Source organism: Bos javanicus, chromosome 15 (assembly GCF_032452875.1).
Source record: "Bos javanicus breed banteng chromosome 15, ARS-OSU_banteng_1.0, whole genome shotgun sequence".
Classification (NCBI taxonomy): domain Eukaryota; kingdom Metazoa; phylum Chordata; class Mammalia; order Artiodactyla; family Bovidae; genus Bos; species Bos javanicus.
In genome coordinates this window covers 41,624,502-41,637,774 of record NC_083882.1, presented here as the reverse complement: position 1 = coordinate 41,637,774, position 13,273 = coordinate 41,624,502, and positions in this window count along the sequence as shown.

The following is a 13,273-nucleotide window of genomic DNA, read 5'->3' as shown; positions in this document are numbered from 1 at the left end:
ACTGCCCTCTACATTTTTTCTTTTTCTTTGCTGTTCACTCTTGAATATATATTTTTCTTGTATATATCTTATATTTCACATTAAAATGACATTTAGACTCTATATTAACTTTGAGCCAAGATTACCAGAGAAACACCTTACATACAGTTTGTTCTGACATCTCAGCAAATGTATACTTTACGGATTTTCAGGGATGCTCAGAGTAAGTGATCTTGCCAGGATCTCAGAGCTTGTACGGGGAGATCAGATTTGAATCCAGTCTCTCCTGTAAGTCTCTGATGCTTCTATCATATCCTTGAAGTTGTCTCCTGGATATTGTTAGAAAGGCAACAAGTAGGAAAAGAAAGCAAAAACAGCCTGACTGTGAAGCATTTTAAGGGTCCATTGTTGTTGAGTTGCGAAGTCATGTCCAGCTCTTTGCAACCCCATGGACGGTAGCCAGCCAGACTCCTCTGTCCCTGGCATTGTCCAGGCAAGAATACTGGAGTGGGTTGCCATTTCCTCCTCCAGGGGATCTTCACAACCTAGGGATCAAATCCACGTCTCCCGTGTCTCCTTCCATGGCGGGCAGATTCTTTATCACTGAGCCACCAGGGAAGCCCTAAAGGGCCCACGCTGCTGCTGCTGCTACGTCGCTTCCAGCCTCTGAATTTAGCCAGTATGCTTTTTTCCAGGAAACAAAAAGAGAAGGCTTAACTGAACCATGTTTTTAGTCTCCTGAATAAATGCTTTACCAAAAGGCTTGCAGATGAGGGGGGAAAAGAACAGAGTTCCGGAAACTTCTAGTTCTAGTAATTTACCTTTGGTGATGCAGGGGAAGCCATCTTCAAACCCCAGTTTGACTCTGAAGCTTGTGGAAGCTGGCAGTTGATTGATGGTTTTCATTGCCACAACACCTGTAAACCTTTCTGCAAGCCTTGAAAAAGAAGTGTCAAGACTGGTCCAGCCACTCAGTCCCTGTGGGAGCTTTATATTCTGCTTCCTCTGCAACATACCGAGTCACAGATGAAACAAGTGCTTTTATCCAGTAATAATTAAAGCAGAGATGCCGTCTCAGAATCTACTCTGCTTAGGCAAAACGTTTATTGCCTCTGCTCTATAGTTCACCAAATGTAAATAATGGGGCGGATTAACCTACCTATTATTACAACTGTTCACTCAAGTCTTTATACCAAGAGCCATTACATGGAAATTAGTCCTGGGGGAATGCTATTTACAGCTGCTGGCCAAGCCCCCAGTGGATGTTCCTAAATTTGTTTACATGTTTTCCCCAGCGAAATCCTCAATGGATTTAGATTACTCAATCCTGTTCTTTATGTGACCTTAAATTCTCCAGGTCATCCTAGTGACATTTCTTTTTCCGTCATACTTATTTACGTAATTGACGGGATTATGCCCAGTACTCTTTTTGGCCCTCAAGATATCAAAGGCACTGTGGACTAAGGTGCTTAATTTTGGCACCAGACAGACTTGGGTTCAAATCCCAGGTTCTTCCTCTTACTGGTAGTGGGGATAATGTTAGACAAGTTATTTAACCTCTCAAAACTTCAAATTCTTTGCCTATAAAACACACAATTGTTAAGATTCAATAAGATAATAGAAACAAAGTGTTAAACTTGGTATCAGGCCTATAGAAAGCAATCATTATTATTTATTATTATTATTAATTATATATTTTACTGTCTTGCTTAACTCTTAGTATCTATCATTATTGTTGTTTAATGAAATTTATTTATAGACTGGACAGACAGGGAGGCACCAAGAGCAGTGGGGAGAGTTTATGGAGCCTATTGGAAATGGATGGTGTCTGGATGGTCTGAGTTAGTTAGCAAATGGTTTAGGGAAAAAATTCTGCCCCCATCACTAGCTCCCACCAACCATCCACATTCCCTGGGCTGGGGTCTCTGCTTCTTGATCTTCCAGACCTCACATAGTCCAACAGCCCAGGGCCTGGCATGGTCCTTGATTAATCATAATCTCTGTTCACCATATTGTGCTCTTCCTGGCTCTGGCTTCTCACAGCAGAAGTTTTACAAACCTCTTGTTCTGTTTTTTTAAAATTATAATATGGTAATTTAATTAGGATAAAGCAAGGCACCATTTCCTCACCTCTCCAGTCCTTGCCTTTTTCTGAAGTCACACGGTTTCTTTGCTCCTAGGGGTTGGGATGCCTCTTCCCTGCTGTGGTTTTGCTATGCTGCATTTTAAAGCCCACGTACAAATGAGTCGCCTACAGCAGATGTCATAAAATGGGCACCCATGTTTTCTCACTTGATCCTTAGAACATGCTTATGAGGTTGTTGGGCACTAGTATCATTCCTACTTTACTGGTGAGGAAACCAGGACTCGTTTGATGTTATTTAGTGGCTAAGTCATGTCTGACTCTTTGCAACCCCATGGACAGTAGCCCTTGAGGCTCCTCTGGCCATGGGATTTCCCAGGCAAGAATACTGGAGTGAGTTGCCATTTCTTTCTCCAGGGGATCTTCTAGACCCAGGAATTGAACGGGTGTTTTCTGCACTGGCAGGCAGATTCTTTATCCCTGAGTCACCAGGGAAGCCAGTAGGAACTCTGAGACCTGGGTATATATGGGTTGAGATGCCAGATCTCCTGGGTCTGTGCCAGCACTTTGAGTTTCTCTAGAGATGATCATCGTATCCTCCCTAGAGTAGTTGTGGATACAGAGGGACGGGAGCTCATTAAAGCCAGTCCCTTTTAAGACCAGTCTCTGGTATGACTTGGGTTTGATCCCTAGGTTGGGAAGATCTCCTGCAGTGGGATGTAGCAACTGATTCCAGTATTCTTGCCTGGAGAATCCCATGAACAAAGAAGCCTAGAGGGCTACAGTCCATAGGATTGTAAAGAGTCAGGCACAACTGAGGCGACTTAGCACAGCACACACTGGTCTCAAGCAGACCCCAGGTCCTATGTAAAAAGAGGGTCTAGATCACCCTTCTGCACATGCTGACTTAGCTCATGAATACACATCTCTCTAGTGGCTGCCTTCTTCCATATTCTGACCCGCTTAATATCAGCCCCTTCCTGTCCTCCATTCCCTCCCTGTCCCGTCTCTTCCGTGACTGCTTCCATCAGCTCCTTCCACTTTCCAACCTCTGGCTTCATTTCCTGGCTACTGACACCCTTAATCCTGCTTGATGTGGCCCCAGCCACCTCCATACCTTTGTGCTACCCTCTCCAGCAGCCTTCATCTGGAATATGCCTCCTGGACTCTGACGCCAGCTCCGGGAGCCCATGCTGGCTCTTGGTGCTCAGTAATGTTATCCCAGGGGTTGTTAAGCTCTAGACCTTGCCTACCTGGTGCCATTCCTGTCTCATCCGCAAAACTCTAAAACACCCAGGTACCTGGGCAAAATTTCTAGAAGGAAGATAATGTCCTGCACGGTTGGGTTAATGCCTCATCGTTCCTTGCCTCTGGTAAAGGCTGCTCCCAACCTGGCTAGCGTCCAGAGGTTTAGTAGCTAGTATCACATTTGGAAGTCATCCTCAGCAAGCCCTGTCCCTGCTACCTCTTGCCCTTGGCTGCTCAAAGTCCCTCCCCCAGCTTCAATATCTCAGCCTGTTTGCTTCAGACCTGTCTCTATTTTCGGACCCTCGTTTACCTGCATCTCTGAACTCCATTCCACCATTTTAGTTCTTGACTTACAGTAATCTGTTCTCTCTTCAGATGTGACACTGTAGGAGGAACTGGCTAATATAGGGAATGTTTAAGAGAGTGGGTTTCAGTACCTGACTTAAAAAATTGATTTATGAATTTTAAGTCATATTAAAGGCTATGCTTTTTACTTTCTATTGCAGCAAAATATACATAATATACCATGTACATTCTAACCATAAAAAAACTTCTTATTTTGTATTGGAGTATAGCTGATTAACAATGCTTTGATAGTTTCATGTAGACAGCAAAGGGACTGAGTTATACATGTATGCATTCTCCCTCAACATTTTAACCATTTTTAAATGTAGAATTCTGTAGCACTAAGTACATTCACATTGTTGTGAAGCTGAAACCATGCAAATCAGATGGGACTTGAACTCACAGTCTTTTAATTGAAACCACACACCTGGGTCTCAGTATCAAATAAAGCTCAGGTACCTGATGTCTCATTGCAGAAAGAATTCAGTGAGAAACAAAGGGATGGGTAAGAAGTGGTTTTATTTAGAGAAATACACATTCCATAGATAGAATGTGGTCTGTCTCAAGGGGCCAACGTGGCCTTTGGAGAAATGCACTCCACAGACAGAGTGTGGGCCATCTCAGAAAACGAGAGGCTCAAAATATGGGGTTAGCTTTTATGAGCTGGGTGATTTCATAGGCTAATGGGTGGGAGGATTTTTCCAACTGTTTTGGGGAAGGGGTGGGGATTTCCAGGAACTGGGCTACTGCCCATTTTTCGGCCTTTGATGGTTGGTCTCAGAACCGTCATGGAGCTGGCGGGTGTGTCATTTAGCATGCATGTTAAAGCATTGCAATGATCGAGTATGAGGCTCAAGGTCCACTGGAAGTCGGATCTTCTGCCATCTTGGGCATAGTTCTCAGTAGTTTTTGTTATGTTCTATGGTTCCTTGCCTGGAGAATCCCTGTAGACAGAGGAGCCTGGCCAGCTTCGGTCCACGCGGTTGCAAAGAGTCAGACACGACTGAGCGACTAAGCACCCAGCACACAGGGCTGTGTCATTCTTTCAGAGGCTGGGCCCTGCCCCCTTTCCTCCTGTTTCAAAATGGCAGGCAACGTTCTTCTTTTGCTGACAGAATCCTTGGGTAATTTCCTTGCCTACTTGGGTTTCCCATCTGTAAAGTGGGAGCTGTCATGGTGTCCACCTTATAGTGGTGTTCTCTGGCCATCACACCCGCAGCTCCTGGCATGTGGCTGGCTCTCAATGAACATCTCTATCATGAGCATATGAATCAGACTTTTACTCTCCCCAGTTGTGGCCCCAGCGGTCAGATGAAGGACCAACTCTCTAAGAGGTGACAGGGAAAAAACTGGGCTCTCTTGAGGACCACAGTGGCTTCAACTCCAACAGTTTTCAATACAGTACCCAAAGTCCAGTGGGAATGAGTTAACAGGTTACTGTCAGAATGAAACAGGAAGCAATATTGTCCCCACTGTAGAGCTGACAGGCCCAGGGCATGGCTTAAGATCGTGTTTCGCTACGGGTTGGGGGTACACCTCAGACTAGGAACTTCCTCTTGACAAACTTCGTTTCCTCATCTCTCAGCAGGAACAACAGTCCCTATTTCCCAGGGCTGCCATGAGATCACGATGGGAACACATTCTGTGTATTCTCCCCTCCAGCACCCTCCTTTCTACCCTTCCTGAGTTCTTGTGGCTAGACCAATAATAACATTGACGCAAGGCAGATTAACAGAAGAAAAAGAAACACATTGCTAATTCGTCACACTGATGTCACAGAAACGGAACCCAACAAGTGGCCAAAGCAGGCAGCTTTTATACTTTGTAGACAAATAAATAATAAATTTGTGAGAAATTGACAGGACTAAGAAATTTAGATTTTTAGGTACTCAGTTGAAGACTCTAAACAGAGTTTGGGCTTGGAGTAGTAAATTAAAGGAGGAACAAGATCTGTATATACAGACTTCTAAGCCCCAAATTCCCCATCTCTGGTGATGAGGGCCTCCTTCCACCTTCAGATGCAGGGAGGGCACCTTTCATATGAGAGATCTATTTCCTGCTTTCAGGGAGACAGAGGAGAGGGTTGGAATGTCCCTCTTGTATCAGTTGTTTCTTAAGTAACTTAAATTCAAAATAATCAACATGCCACTGTGGTATATGTTGGGGTGGATCCTGTCCTGGGCCCCAACAGAGGTCACCCCTTTCCTTGAGGAGCAGCCAAGCTTGGGGGTGGGTCTCAGCTGCAGAGGAGCAACAAGCGATTTGCAGTTTGGATTCAGTCTCTTCCTAATTCTTCTTTTTGTTACTAATGTAACAAAAGTGAAAGAGACAGATGGCAGGACTTGATTCACTTCTACAGTGTTTTTAAGGTGCGAATATAAAACTGAAAACTGGAGGAATGAGTGGAGGGTCCGTCTCCAGGAGAAGACAGAGCTAGGCTGGGGAGGCCCAGGGCTTGGACAGTGTCTCCCAGAGTCTCTTCCGTCACACTGGCCAGTGAGGGGACTCTGTGGTCAGTGAGGAGGGGCTTCTGCCTGGACATGGCATCCTCCCCAAGGCACATGCTGGCTGGGTCAGACCAAATGATGCTGCCTTTCCCAGACAAGGGAGGGCAACACCCTCCAGCCCACACAAGGGCCGTGCAGCACCTGTGCTGAGCCGGGGTTCTTCTGGAACATTCGATCAGGCCAGACGTTCTCAATCTCAGACTACCGACATCCTGGCTTAGAGAAGTCTTTGTTGTGGGGGCTGCCCTGTGCATTTTTGTATGTTTCTCTGTCCTCCTGGCCTCAACCCACTGATGCCGGCAGCACCATCCCCCTTCCCTCTCCAGACTATAAAAATCCAAACTGTCTGCAGACAGTGCCAAGTGCCTCCTGGGGCAGAATTTCCTTCTGCTGAGAACCACTGGTTGGCCCTTCTCTCGGGTGGGCAACTCTGGGCAACACAGGTGGGGGTTACTGAAATGAGCCTCTGTGTCCTTGTCTTTTGAAGTAAAATGCTGATTCATGAGTTAATAATTGCAAAATAAGATGTAGAAGCAATAGGCTGTTGTTCTAGGAAACTGTTAACAATTTAGACTATAATTCTATCACATAACAGATTCGTCAAACTCACAGTTCCCTGAAAGATATAGATATCCTCCTTGACACATATTCCTAAGTTTTTTTTGCAGAACACAGGCCCCCCACCCCAGATGGAAACTGCTGACCACAGGAACATAAACTCTAGACTGGTTGAAACCAGATACTTGATGATGTTCAAAACTTCACCTTGATGACAACCCATCCAAGAATTGTCCATGAACTGATCATTCCCTGCTCCTTGAACTCTGTAAAATTCCTCACCACCTCTCCAGGGTGGGTCACTATAAAATTACTCACTACCCTCTACAGTCCTGAGGGCATTAGACCATCGTGGTCCCCCTTGCATGGCAAAGCAATAAAAGCTACTCTGTTCTACTTCACCCAAATCTTGGTCTGGATGTTTATATTTGGCACTGGTAAACAGAGGTTGAGTTTGGCAACAGAATTCCACAGTTCTGTACTTTGCTTTCCCCCCGCCCTTCTCCACCTGGAGCGAGGGGTGCTTCTGCCCTCTGGCTTCCACTTGGCTTCAGTGGAAGGGGGACAAGGGAGGAGATGTGAGGAAGGGAGGACATGAGGTCAGAGTTTCTGCCCTGCAGTCTCTCTCTGCAGATCGCGAGGGACTGGCTGCCTTCCTTGTGAAAGACCACAGCTCCCGTCTGGTGGTCCTCTCCAGGTCTGTTCACGGCTCTCCATCAGCCCTGGGGTGACAACGGCTTCGTCTCCACTCACTATGATGACCCTGGGGTGCTGCCTGTCTTAGCCAGTTCCCTAATTCTGTCTTCACCTTCTAAACTCCTCTCATGACCCAATTTGAATGTGCCCTCTGTTTGTTGCTGAAACTTGAATACATCATGTGACCTTTACAAAACATTTTCACAAAAGATGTTCAACACTGCTGATTTTTAGAGAAATGCAATTCAAACTCCAATGAGATATCACCTCACACCAGTCAGAATGGCTACCATAAAAAAATCTGAAAACAATAAATGCCAGGGAGTGTGGAGTGAACGGAACCCTCCTACACTGTTGGTGGGAGTGTAAATTGGTATAGCCACTATGGAGAACAGTATGGACCTTCCTTAAAAAACTAAAAACACAGCTACCATATGACCTTGCAATCCCACTCCTGGGCGTATATCCAGAGAAAAACATGATCCAAAAGGACACATGCACCTCAGTGTTCATTGCAGAGCTGTTTACAGTAGTCAAGACGTGGAAGCAACCTGCATGTCCATCTACAGAGGACTGGATAGAGATAATGTGGTACACATACACAATGGAATGTTACTCAACCATTAAAAAGAATGAAATGATGCCATTTTCAGCAACATGAGTGGACCTAAAGAGTGTGTCATACAGAGTAAGTCAGACAGAAGGAAATATCATATGACATCCCTTATATGTGGAATCTATAAAGAAATGATACAAAAGAACTTACAAAACACAAAGAGATTCACAGACTTAGAGAATGAACTTACGGTTGCCAGGGGCGAAGGGATAGTTAGGGAGTTTGGGATGGACAGGTACACACGGCTATATTTAAAAGGGGTATCCAACAAGGACCTACTGTATAGCACATGGAAGGAACTCTGCTCGGTGTTATATGGAAGTGGGATGGGAGAGGGGTTAGGGGGAGAATGGATACATGTATATGTGTGAGTTCCTTCTGCTGTTTGCCTGAAACTATCCCAATATTGTTAATCAGGTCTACCTCAATAAAAAATAAAAAGCTAAAAAACCCCCCCACATTTTCATGAATGAATATTTACTTTTTCTTGCATTAGGACATTTGACTGTTCATTGATTCACTGTTTTTTTGTTTTTGTTTTTTTTTTACATCCACCTATTCTGGGTCAGGTTCATATGATGCCAGGTGCTGGGGACACAGGAACATATGTGGTCCCTGCCCAAAGGAATCTTATGTCTTACAGGAAATCAGAAGGGTGGTGGTTATGACAGGTGTTCAGCTGTTTAGAGAGCGGTGTGACAAAGCCTCACTCCTTCCATGGAGAGGGGAGCTCGGAGAGAGTATGCCAGTGGAGAAAATGCTGCCTCTCCCCCAGAGATGTGGCTCTGCTCTAGAAAGATGTCCCCAGATCACGGCAATGTGTCCTTGGAAGGGGCACAGTCTCCAGGCCCTGGGGACTCTGGCCTGGAGGAACAAGCCTTCCTCACCGTGGGCCCCAGAGCACATTCACCATGAGACCCTCCACCCTTGGCTGTCTGACATCCGTGACAGATGCAGTGAAGAAGGAGAACATTCCAGAACGGAGAAGTCCTTCCCCACAGCTGCTGCTAAACAGGCTTGCGTCCCAGGCACCCCTCCCCTCGCCCCCACCGTTTGCCAGCCAGTTATATTCCAAAGGTCACAGTTTCCTCCCAGCAGTTTGCTTCAGAGCCGCGGTCTCCTGGACCCTGAAATAAATTAAAATATTGATTGATTCTTAATATTCTCTCAAATCTCTCAAAATCTCTGGGTCTTATATAAATCAATGTGCCAGTTACAGGGACTTATTCAATAATCTGCAAAGTATCCTGGTAATTACTTTCGGGTTCACTTCACAGCAGAGGCTGGCTACCTCTCCATCATTTTTGAGGCCCTGGATATAGCAACTTATCAGGGGAACTCTCATTTCTTACTTTAATTACTGAGTCTCTTCGACATGGTGCCTGTACAGCAGAACAAAGCCCACGTGTTGGAATGAGTCTGTTGGGCAGACCTGGGTCAGGAACTCTCAAAACTGGCCACCTCTGCTGCCTTGTCTGTCTCCCTGGCTCTGTCCTCTCTGCCTGTTCTCCAGCGTCCTTAGCTTTCTGACAATGACAGCTCAGAAATTAATTTAATAGCACCTCATTTCCCCAGATGAAACAAAGAGCTTGTCGGATGAAGGTTATACTCTCTGAAAACCTCAACACCTCTGCCCTTGGGCGGTGGAGGAAGAGCAGGGAGACGGACTGTACGCCTCCCAGAACGTGCTTGTTTCTTCTGCTCTAAGGAACAGAGTGACTTCGGCTTGTTAGGGACCGACGTGGTTCTCTAGGATGGTGGTGTGCTTCTAACAAAGCTGGAGATGCTGCCACAGGCCCCCGCTACTCCGGAGCCTTGTCTTCTGTGCCGACATCCTCCCATGCTAAGCTCCAGCTGTATGGAGGCCCAGCCATCCCAGGAATGCGTTCTGCCCTTCTGCAATGTTTCATCTGTGAATGAATACTCTTCTCTCTGTCTGGAATGCATTCTTCCTCTTTCCTCCACCCAACAAACTCCTCATCAGCTCTCAAAGCCTAGTTCAGATCTGAACTCTTATGGGAAGCTCTGTGCCCCACCACACCCTGCATTTTCCTCTGTTAGGAATCTAGATGAGCTTCCAAGGTCCCTTTTTTCGTCTGTGTGGTGATGGGGGGAACATGCCTGCAGGTGTCTGGCTTCCCATCACCTTACAATGAAGTTCCGTGGTGACCTCTAAGGCCCTAGGTCATCTGCCTTCCCCTGCCTCCGAGCTCAGGCCCTGTACACTGTGGAGCTCTCTGGGCTCCAGGTGCACTGGCTACCCGGCTGTTCTTCCAAACCGCAGGTGTGGGCTGCTTCATTTGCTGTTCCCTCTGCCTGGGACACCTTCCCACACCATGTGTGCCTCATCCCCTCCCTCCCCACAGGTCTCTGACTAAATGTCACCTGTCCCTGGAGTCCTTCCCTGACCACTGGGTTTAAAAGAGCCCCTCTTTCATCTCCTCAGCCTTCCTAATTTTTCTTCACAACCCTTAATACCATCTGATATTACACAATGCACGCTGCATGCTCAGTCACTAAGTTGTGTCCAACTCTTTTGTGACTCCATGGGCAGTAGCCCCCCAGACTCCTCTGTTCATAGGATTTCCCAGATAAGAATACTGGAGTGGGTGGCCAATTTCCTTCTTCGTGGGGGTCTTTCCAACCCAAGGATCGAACCCATGTCTCCCGCATTGGCAGGTGGATTTTTTACCACTGAGCCACCAGGGAAGCCCTGGTATCATACAATGTTTCTGTTTATTTATTATCTATGTTTCAAACTAGACTGTAGGCTATATAAGGGTAAGGATGTTTATCTGTTGTTTTCACCACTATGACCCTGGAACCTAAATGGTGCTTGACATGCAGTAGGGATATCCACGCCTCTGTTTATAGTATGGAATGAATAAATTGATGGTGAAGCGCTGTTTGTGGGAGCTGATTTGCTGTCTGGTCCATTCCCAACCCCTGGACAGGAATCCCAGTCCCTTGAGGAAGACATGGCAAACAGAACCTGAAGGAGCTTTTCTCACTGAGGACTGGGAGGCCACATGTTTAGATCTCCAGATGAGCGTGAGGGATGATGTCAGGCACTGGGGCCTTCTGCCAGGGGCCTAGCCACGCTCTGACCTGCAGACAGCTCCAGGGCCTCAGTGGTGCCGCTCTGAAGAGGAGCAAGGGGTCTAGAGCCCATGGGAGCTGATAGGATGCTGAGGATGCAGAAGGTCACCGGCAGTGTACGGGAGTGGCTAGTGTGTGAGCACAGCAAAGACATCACCTGGGGTTGCAGTCTGGGGTGAGCAGAGGGAAATAATGAGACAGTGAATCAGAGGTAAGACTGCTACTTTTTGAGGTAGGGACTGCATTCCTGCTCACAGGCCAGGAGAGGGGTTTATTGCTGTGTTGATGGGGTTGCTTTGGGTTATAAAGTGAGATTCACACTGAGCCACGTGTGTCCCTGTTCAAAGTAGCTGCAGGTTTAGGTCATCGCCATAGAGAATGCTCTCCAGCCAACCTCCTCAGGCCTTGTGGGAACTGGAACTCATACTCACGCTTATTTTCTTCTCACTGCTGAGAAGAGAACTCTTTGTGTGTCTTTGTACAGACTCCAGCAGTGGGGTGACCGATCCTTTACCACAGGGCAGCCCTGGGCTACATCATCCATGGAGGGGGCTGCCCAGCTGTGGGTGGTGAGTAATCTGTCTTCTGCTCCCCAGACAAATGGGTAAAGGAGACCCTGCAGGGAACACATTTTTGTTTGTTTGCGCAACATCCTTTCTTTCGGGGACCCACCCTTCCCTGACTCAATGTGGCTCAATGTGGAGCTGCAGTCATGGCACCTCACCCTCTCCACCCCAACACCATGCTTTGAAGCAGCTCATCTCTGGCTGTGTGGTTAGTCCAGGGCTGGGCAATCAGTACTGCAGAGCTGACCAGCCTTTTCTGAGAGTCTGCTCTGTTTCTTTTGAGAGTCAGCTCTGAGAATAAGGACTGGAGTCTACCGGCAGCCACTTCCCTGAACCTGGAAAATGTCAGCTTGCAGAATAAAGGCACCACTTCCACGGAAGCCAGGTTGAAAGAAGGAGGAAGAGGCAGCCTGGCTGACTCCACTGGAGCCCTGGTTCTGGCCAAGTCTACATCCATGACCCTCTAGGTTTGTTAGGTCATATCCAATAAACCCCTTTTGCTGTGGCTAATTTGAGCTAGATTTCTGTCACTTATAACCAAAATGTCCTGATAAACATAGGTCAGTTCCCTCCTCTCTGCAAACCTCAGGGCTTGAGAGCCCAGGTCAGGGAATGCTATAGGAGAAAACTGGGAGAATTAGTGTACTCCTCTACCCTGAGCCCCTCTCTGCCCACCTTCTGCCCTCTGCCACATACACCTGTGCTCTGGCACGAGGAGCATGGGCCATGAGGCTGGACTTCAGCCAGTAGCACTTGGTACAGTTAGCATCAGCTGCCCTGCCCTTTCTTCAGCCAGCATTATGGATTTTCTTTTTTTTGTCCCACTGCTTCAAATTCCCAAGAGATGGCTTATGGAGAGTTGTCGTAACCTCATCCCTTACTCCCAGGTGGAAATGCAGGGGTCAAGACCAAATGTTTTATTTGTGAGGCCTGAGGCTAGTCTGGCATATGGGCCTGGATGAGGTTGCAGCTAGAATTGGGAGTTTCTCAGTAGGACAGAAGGGGATATTAAATAGGGTGCACCTAAAAGCCATGCAGAAAGACAAGGTCCAAGAAAAGGGGGTAAGTGACCAATCTGAAAAGGCCAGAAGAAAGTTCAGAACTGGGAGCAGTTGCAGAAATCTGGGAGACAGAGACACAGAGCAGGCACAGTGGACACAAGAAGTGCAGTGGCTCCAGGATGACCACCTAGAACAGGGGCAGAGTTTGCTGCTGACTTTCATGGACCCTCAAAGAGTGTGATCAGTGAGTGGACAGACAGCCACCTGGATGGTTGATGTCTTCCTTGCTTTTTGGCTGTGCTGGGTCTGCATTGAGGCAAACGGACTCTTGCTGCGGCACACGGGGGCTTCTCTAGTTGTGGTGCAGGGCCTCTCTGTAGGTGCGGCGCATGGGCTCTAGAGTATGCAGGCTCAGTAGCTGTGGCTCATGGGCTTAGTTGCCTCAAGTCATGTGAGATCTTAGTTCCCTGACCAGGGATTGAACCTGTGTCCCCTGCATTGGAAGGTGGATTCTGAACCACTGTACCACCAGGCAAGTCCTGGATGGTTGACTTCTATGGGAATCAACTGCTTCT